Below are 7,519 nucleotides of genomic sequence, written 5' to 3'. Positions count from 1 at the left end.
AATCTCATGTTAACACAGATGTTTCCACAAAGCAAGAACCAAGGTGAAATATCATATACTTTTTAAGGCTAACAACTGTATTTTTTTTTACTAACAAATAATTAGGAGCTGTTTGAAATTCTCATTATAAATATATTCATTACTAGTTCTAGCCATAACAAATTGAAGTTTCCTAAAACCTTGTGTCATTTAATACTATACAGTGACCACTTTAAGAATTAAATTGCTTCCCTTTGGTTGTGCCTACAACAAAAAAGTTAATACTCTTTGTAGCACTCTTATCGTAAACTGCAGATAGAGGTAGGTGGATGTAAATGTATCCAAGATAAACATTTTGAAACTTTCTTTTATTTAAGGTTTGTGACAGCAAAGAATTTGTAAAATATCATTAAATTCTATTTGCTATACAATAAACATCTATTTCCAAATAAGGGATACATTCCATAATAGGAACAATTTTATTATGTAAAATAGTCTTAGTTTTTACTGTAAGATTTGGACAAAATGCAAAACAAACCTTGCAATAAAATTGACAATGTAGCTGAAATAGCTTACAGGATTTCAGAAATGTCTCCTGAAAATAATGATGATGGCCACAAACTAGACAGAGCTAGGAAGGAGCATCATGTCAACAGGCAACACGGCTTCCTCCACATCAAACCGCCACCGACTAATGACAGCGATGCATGGCACATAAGAAAAGGAGTATGCTCTTCAGAAGGAATGGCAAGAGAAGACAACTTATAAACAAACCTCTCCCAAAGTCCTGAAGAGCTTTTCAGAGGATCACAATCTTAAAGAGCATTTCTATGACACATTAAAGGACTCCTCTACTTTGCAATCTCACCTCAACTATAAATACAAATCAACTACAGACACACTTGCCGAACAAGCACTTCACTGTTACCATTCGGCTGCCAGTGGCCTTCGGATGGAGAGGCTTAACGCATGCTAATCTGGATAAACCAAGGCAGAGATTCTGATTTGAGGACTTCACAATCACACCTGCCAGTGGGCAGCTGTCATTGCCGCTACTTATAGGCGCTGGTGGGACCCACTTTGGCCTCTTGCTTTCAGCTGAAGGACTTCGTATCTGCAAGGCTTTTCTAAAGGCCTTTGAAGAAGAACTCTCCCTTGGTGAAGACTGAGATTCTGATTTGATTGTAGCTGGAGAAGAGTCTACTGCAGTCAATTTGGATTTAGATTTTCTTCTCTCTCTCTTTTTTTTTTTTTTTTTCTACTGGGGATTTTACCTTCACTTCTTTCTTTTAATTATTTGTCTACTATACTTTTTCTCATAGTAATTTCTTGCTCATTATCTTCACTTTTATCACAATCGGAATCATTTTTAGAATCTTCACCAGCTGTCTCGTCGGGCTCGGTGTCGCTGGCACTGCTGCCTTCACTGCCTGCTGAAAGTGTCTTCCTCTACCTCAGGTGTTGTCCTTTTCCTTCGAACACAGGCATCACCTTTCTCTGTGATCTAGTCCAAATCTAAATAGTCACCAGCTACACTGCAATTAGAGATATGTAGAGACTTATTTATTGTTTCTGTTTCATTCCTACCATGTTTTTTGATGCTTTTATCCCGAGACTTCTGCACATCACTGGTGACTGGTGGATGTTCCTTCACTGATAAAGCTAGAGCAGCTTCTAAGCCTTTGTGGAAGATCTTGTCACCTAAGGCCACCCTTTTTAAAGGGGTTTTCTCTTGTAGTAGAATATCTTCTTTCTGGATAGTCTTCAAAACATTTTGGTTTGTCTTGTTTTAACTCTTTTGGCGTTGTTCTAGATTTCTTGTTCAAAGGTACAGTTGCAGGAATAAAATCATCATCGCTATCCAAATCCTCAAACTAAGTAATTGATTGGTTTCTTATTTCTTGCAGGCCGCACCATGGTCCCCATCAAGAGTGTGAACTTGCGCCTCTCAGGGTCTTGTCTGCACCGATCTGCTTTCAGTTTTTAAGGACTACAAATTCTATTTTGTTTATACTGTAAAGAAATATAAATCCTGGCAAAAATGAATATATTAGAAGTAAAATTTGTATACATATTTTAATGCTAAATTTATTGAGACATCATGAAATTAACATAAGTTACCTTTGACCTCTGCAATTATAAGAGGGACTCAAAGTGGTGGCCATTAGCTTCCATATTTATAATATGAAAAACTGCTGAAGTGTGTTTGTCCATTTTTTGCAGACTCTATATTTATATTCTTTTATGTTTTAAAAACATTTTCTTCCACAGACCCTCGTTTCTATCTTTCCATCTTTCCTGCTGCAATTTTGTTCTGTTGTATATAGTGCTTTTGTTTTAAAACAAAATTTCTGACTTAACAGATGGATCTTTTCTACCTTAGGAGTTGAGCACATGTATTTCTATCCTTCCTTTCTTAAATCAAGAGTGACAATTTCTGTATAGTTTCATTATGTTTTTTTTTTATTTAACAATAAATCCTGGAGATTTTCACATAGTAGTACTACATAGAGGAAATTCTCACTTGTTGTTAGCTACATGGTACTGTGTTGTTTGGATGTTAATAGTGAACTATGCCTTGATGTTGGACCTTTAAGTGAGTCTCATTTTATTCTGTTTCCTATAAAGTTACAGGACAAACAATTCCAGGTTCAAAAATACAATCAATGAAACAATGTTGGAAATCCCACCAAACCAGTGACTTGAATTTTTCAACCACAAAAACAGGAGTGTAAGGGAAGCTAATATATAAAGACATAGAGTATGAGAAGTAATAAATACTGTGGCAGTTTTAATGTTTTAAAAACATGTGTGGTCTTTATTTTAAATCAGGTAAACTATTACAAAAATATTGTGGATCGTGTGTTTCATATTGAAGAATTATTTTTAATGTTTTAATTTAATTTTTAAGATATAAATAATGGCATTGTGAATAGATTAAACTTCTTAGAAATACATTCTCAGTTTTTACTGAGGGAGTGATCAGTCTGAAATTACTTCAAAATAATCTGGGGAGAGTAGATGTGGAACCAATAGGTAAGAGTTTTGTCATTTAATGGTCTTGAGCTGTTGAAATTAATAACAATTTGTGCCTTTTACACCAGTTTCACTTATTTTATATATACTTTAATTTATCTATAATTAGAAGGTAAAAATTCAGTTTTATATTCACTACATATTGATTTTAAGAACACAGATTTATACATCTATAAAATATTTTAATATGTGCATAGTATAATTTCTGTATGGAAAGATTCTGAAACTCAAATGAAATTATTGGTTTTCAAATCATAAAATATGACTTAATGTTTCTTTCACATGCTGGAACAAATTTACTTTATTTCTTGATATTATAATGATAATAAAGATAAAATCTAAAATACAATAAGTCTTTATGTGTGGGTAGTCACATTTCTCCTCCTACTGGAAAAAACTAAACTTTGAGGTTTGAAAAAATGTTACCCTTATCAAGTGCTAGAAGCTATAAGGCTTTGAACTTGGAGTTAGGCAGACAAATTCAACTTTAGTAGTCATCAAAAAAAATGATTGACAGAGAAATTCAATGAAAATTTAACAAGCATGTATTAATAAACATGATGCTCAAAAAAAGAACACATATAAAGAGGGAGAACAAAGGATACAGATATATGATTTAGATAACCAATAAGTTCCATAGTACATAGTGTGGTGGGATGGGAACGACAGATGAATATTTAAGAAAGAATGCAAGCATTTGAGAAGATAAGAGTTTCATCATTTAACAGGATTTATCAGAATGATATAAAACTGGAAATTTTGGGAAATCATGTAGCTTATAAAAGCATATCTAGATCTTTACATCAAGCTTTATCTGTGGATGATTTCTACACCATCTTAAACTACTGTGATTTCTCAGTGGTTAATTGAGAAAGCACTAATTCAAGTGAACTCTACAAGGCAGACAGCTTACAAATATGTAAAGAAGATATGTTTTCTGATTTTTTGAGAAACATATTATAAAGTAAAAAGCAATAAATCAGGTAAGTTCCAGAGGGCAAATTAGAGCTGTTGGGTATCCATCTGTTGAAGAAAAGTGATATAGCAGCTACATGTTTGATATCAACATTATATTCAAATGCTAATAAATAGTTAATAAACATTTTGGGGAATTGTGGCATATGGCAGGCTGTTGTCTGGGTGCTGGATCTGTGGAAATAATTAAGGATAAAAACAAGATTTTTGATGAATTTTAATGTGATTCTGTCTTTGAATGTAGAAGAGCATGGGGTGGAGACAATCATTAGACATAATAAATAAATGAGGTAATTAGAGATAAAAATAAGTAGTCTAAACGACAGAGATGGCTTTGGTTGAATATTTGGAAACTACCTTAGGTAGAAGTTTCTAGAATGATATTTCTGAAAGCTCTAGTGGAACTGAGGGCTTTTAAGAAATGAGCAGTCCTACTTTAAAAATAGAGAAGATGCTGAAGAAAAAAAGATAGGTGATGCTCTACAAATGGTATTCTGTTCAGAGCATTTGTACTTTTTTCTTATGATGATTATAAATAATTTGAGATGGAGAATGGCCAGACCCTCAACACAAACATCCTTGAAGGGTATGGACAAGACTTTTCTAAAAAAAGTAATTTAAGGCTTGGCAAGATTGAGGTCATGAGTTCAATCTCCAGACACTCCTACCCCCTCAAAAAAATAAATAAATAAAATCAACGGACGGGGCTGGAGAGATGGCTCAGTGGTCTAAAGCACCTACTTGGAACAAGCTTGGCAAAACATCAGGGACCGTGGTTCGATCCCTCAGCACCACATGCCGGCCAGCCGCGCCCCCTGGTGGGCTGAGCCGGCCACACACACACACACACACACACACACACACACACACACACACACTAAATAAATGTTAAAAAAAATAAAATAAAATCAACGGACATCACATTAGACTTTAAGTAGAAGAGTAACCTGAGTACATTTTATCATTTAGCCTTTGCACTGAATGCTTTAGAATGCAATGAATGAACTCATCAAGAGCAGAGGGCTGAGAAAGCCATTCCATTGATCATGTGAGTGATACAGCATTTTAGATTGAAACAGACATCTGCAAATGTTTGTAGTTATGGTCAAAGGCATTTGTAAATTGATTTATTGGGGAAAATGTGGGGCCTGGGACAACTTCATCACAGTCGTTCTTGTGTTAAATTGTGTGACAGAGATAAGGGACAAAACAGGTGTCAGAACTGTTTCATGTTCAGTCTGAGAGCAGCAGATTAAATTATAAAAAAGTCTATTTTTCTCCCCTAAATAAAGCTGCTCGGGAATTTTACTGTTTCCTTAATCTAGACAATAGTGTTCCACTCAATCTAGTCTAGATTTCAATTTTTCTTTCTTTCTTTCTCTTTCTCTTTTTTTTTTTTTTTGTATTTTTAGGGAAGAGTCTACAGGGTGTTCAGGGTCTCACTACTAGATTGGACTCATAGTGATCCGCCTGTTTACAGCCTCCCAAGAGCTGGGATCACAGGCACGCACCACCACATCCAGTCTCACTTGCCTTCTCAGTGCACCTAGGGAGTGGGGCCAGGACTGCAGGCCCAGGGATCGAACCTCCAGCCCCTGTGCCTGCTTGCAGGTGCTTTAATTTGCTGAGCTATTTGGCTGGCCCTTAGAGATTTCAATTAAAACTTTAAACAATTTCTATTTTATGTTAGACCCAGTTTTCTATTCTGTATATAGAATATCAACTGCCAGTCATGAATACATTTAATGTGACAGGTTTAAGCTCTTTACCTGTGAGCTCATTTTGTATGCAACCAAGCATTAGACATTACTATTAACCCATCTTAAGTATGAAAGAATTAAAATATAGAAAAATAAATGAACTTCAGAAAATCCATTAGCAGAAACAGTGGTGTTAGAATGTATTGATAAGTGGTATCTCAAACACAACATCACTCTGCCTCTCACAGTGCTAGATTAGGAACAGTCCCCATTAATATATATGATGTTTCAAGGCTTGTCTATGCATATTAAGGCAAAGTTTCCCATTCCTACTAGCTCTCAACCTATATGATCCAACTGCACCCTATATGCACCCTATGTGTGCATGAGTTTACTTGACAAGCCAACAGAAGTTTTGAAGACTGCCGCTTGGATTGCTACAAGTGCCAGTGACACAATGTGTAGTCCTCAAAAAGCTCCATTTATTATTTGAGCTTCCTCTAACTTGAAACATGAAGTTAGCAAGATATGCCCTGAGGTGTTTTTTTCTCTTTAACTGTAAACTGCAAGACATATTGTTATTAATGTTAGCTTTGTAAGTAGAAATTAATTTTAACAAGGCTCTTACTGGATCAAGCAAGGTAGCCAGAGACAAAAAATCAAAAACCAAATCAATAACTTTTCCACTAACAGCAACAAAGAAATTATAACTACCACAATTATAATAATTAAGGTTACTTTTTGCATTTGTAACAGAATCTTTCAAGTCATTAGCAGGTACACAATTTAACATTTCTAGTAATTTTTTTTTTTTTTTGGCAGAACCAGGGATTGAACTCAGGACCTTGTGTTTGCCAGGCAAACTATTCTACTTATTCTACTGAGCTATCTTCTCAGCCCCTCTAGTAATCTTACAGAAAAAAATAGTTAAATGTTACTATGGGGCACTTTAAAAGATGAGAATGAATGAAAATTTTTTCCTGTTCTGGGGATGAAACCCAGGGCCTCTGGCAAGGTACATCTCCAGACCTTTACTTTTTATTTGGGAAAAAAGTCTTGCTGAATTGCTAAACTGCTCAGGCTGGGCTTGAACTTGCAACTCCCTTGCCTCTGCTTTACTATATGCTAGGAATATAGGCATGTGCCACTATGCCCAGCTATAAACAAAAGTCTTACTGTAATTATCAAAAGAAAATACAATGTGGTCCAGGTGTAAATATCAGCCTTTCTAAAATGCATCTAAGCTCTAGTCTCAATTAAGACATTTATATATTACAGAAATATTTATTAAAATTCATGTTGCAGTATAAGACTGGTAATAAAATGTTTTGAAAAAGAATAATGAGAAATAGCATGTTCTATTAGATAGCAATATACCATAAAGCTATGAGAATTAATAATGTGTTTAATTGGTGCATGGTAAAACAAGCTGTTTAACAAAATAAAACATCTAGGTATAGATGTAAAATGTGTATCTATCTATATCTATTTATATGTATATCTGTATTTATGATGTGTATGTTTCTATTCATGTGATGATAAACATACTGTATATTAAAATGAAAATCAATAAAAATAATATCAAAAATGGGAAAACAATTCAATCACTGTCAAAAAGATTATCATTGTGATATAAATCGCATCCATAATTACACCATACTTTATTGCAATTTAAGATAAACATACAGAAGCAAAAAATGCACTTAAAAGAAACACATAATGAAATAAGAATGTTTTTAATCTTAAAGTTTAAACAATAAAAACAATTATTTGTGGATACTTGGAAATGTGATACTTTTATGTGAAATAGGAAATGCAAACTAGAAGGA

General features: G+C 34.3%; 1 pseudogene; it reads right to left on the bottom strand.

The window, feature by feature from the left end:
- Positions 1–865: 865 nt before the first annotated feature.
- On the bottom strand, positions 866–1,896 carry LOC101579821 (annotated as a pseudogene).
- Between the last annotated feature and the right edge of the window lie 5,623 nt (positions 1,897–7,519).

The sequence above is a fragment of the Octodon degus genome, unplaced genomic scaffold (genome assembly GCF_000260255.1).
Source record: "Octodon degus isolate 3935 unplaced genomic scaffold, OctDeg1.0 scaffold00277, whole genome shotgun sequence".
Classification (NCBI taxonomy): Eukaryota; Metazoa; Chordata; class Mammalia; order Rodentia; family Octodontidae; genus Octodon; species Octodon degus.
The sequence above is the reverse complement of the archived record's forward strand: the minus strand, read 5'-3'. Positions and strand labels throughout refer to the sequence as shown.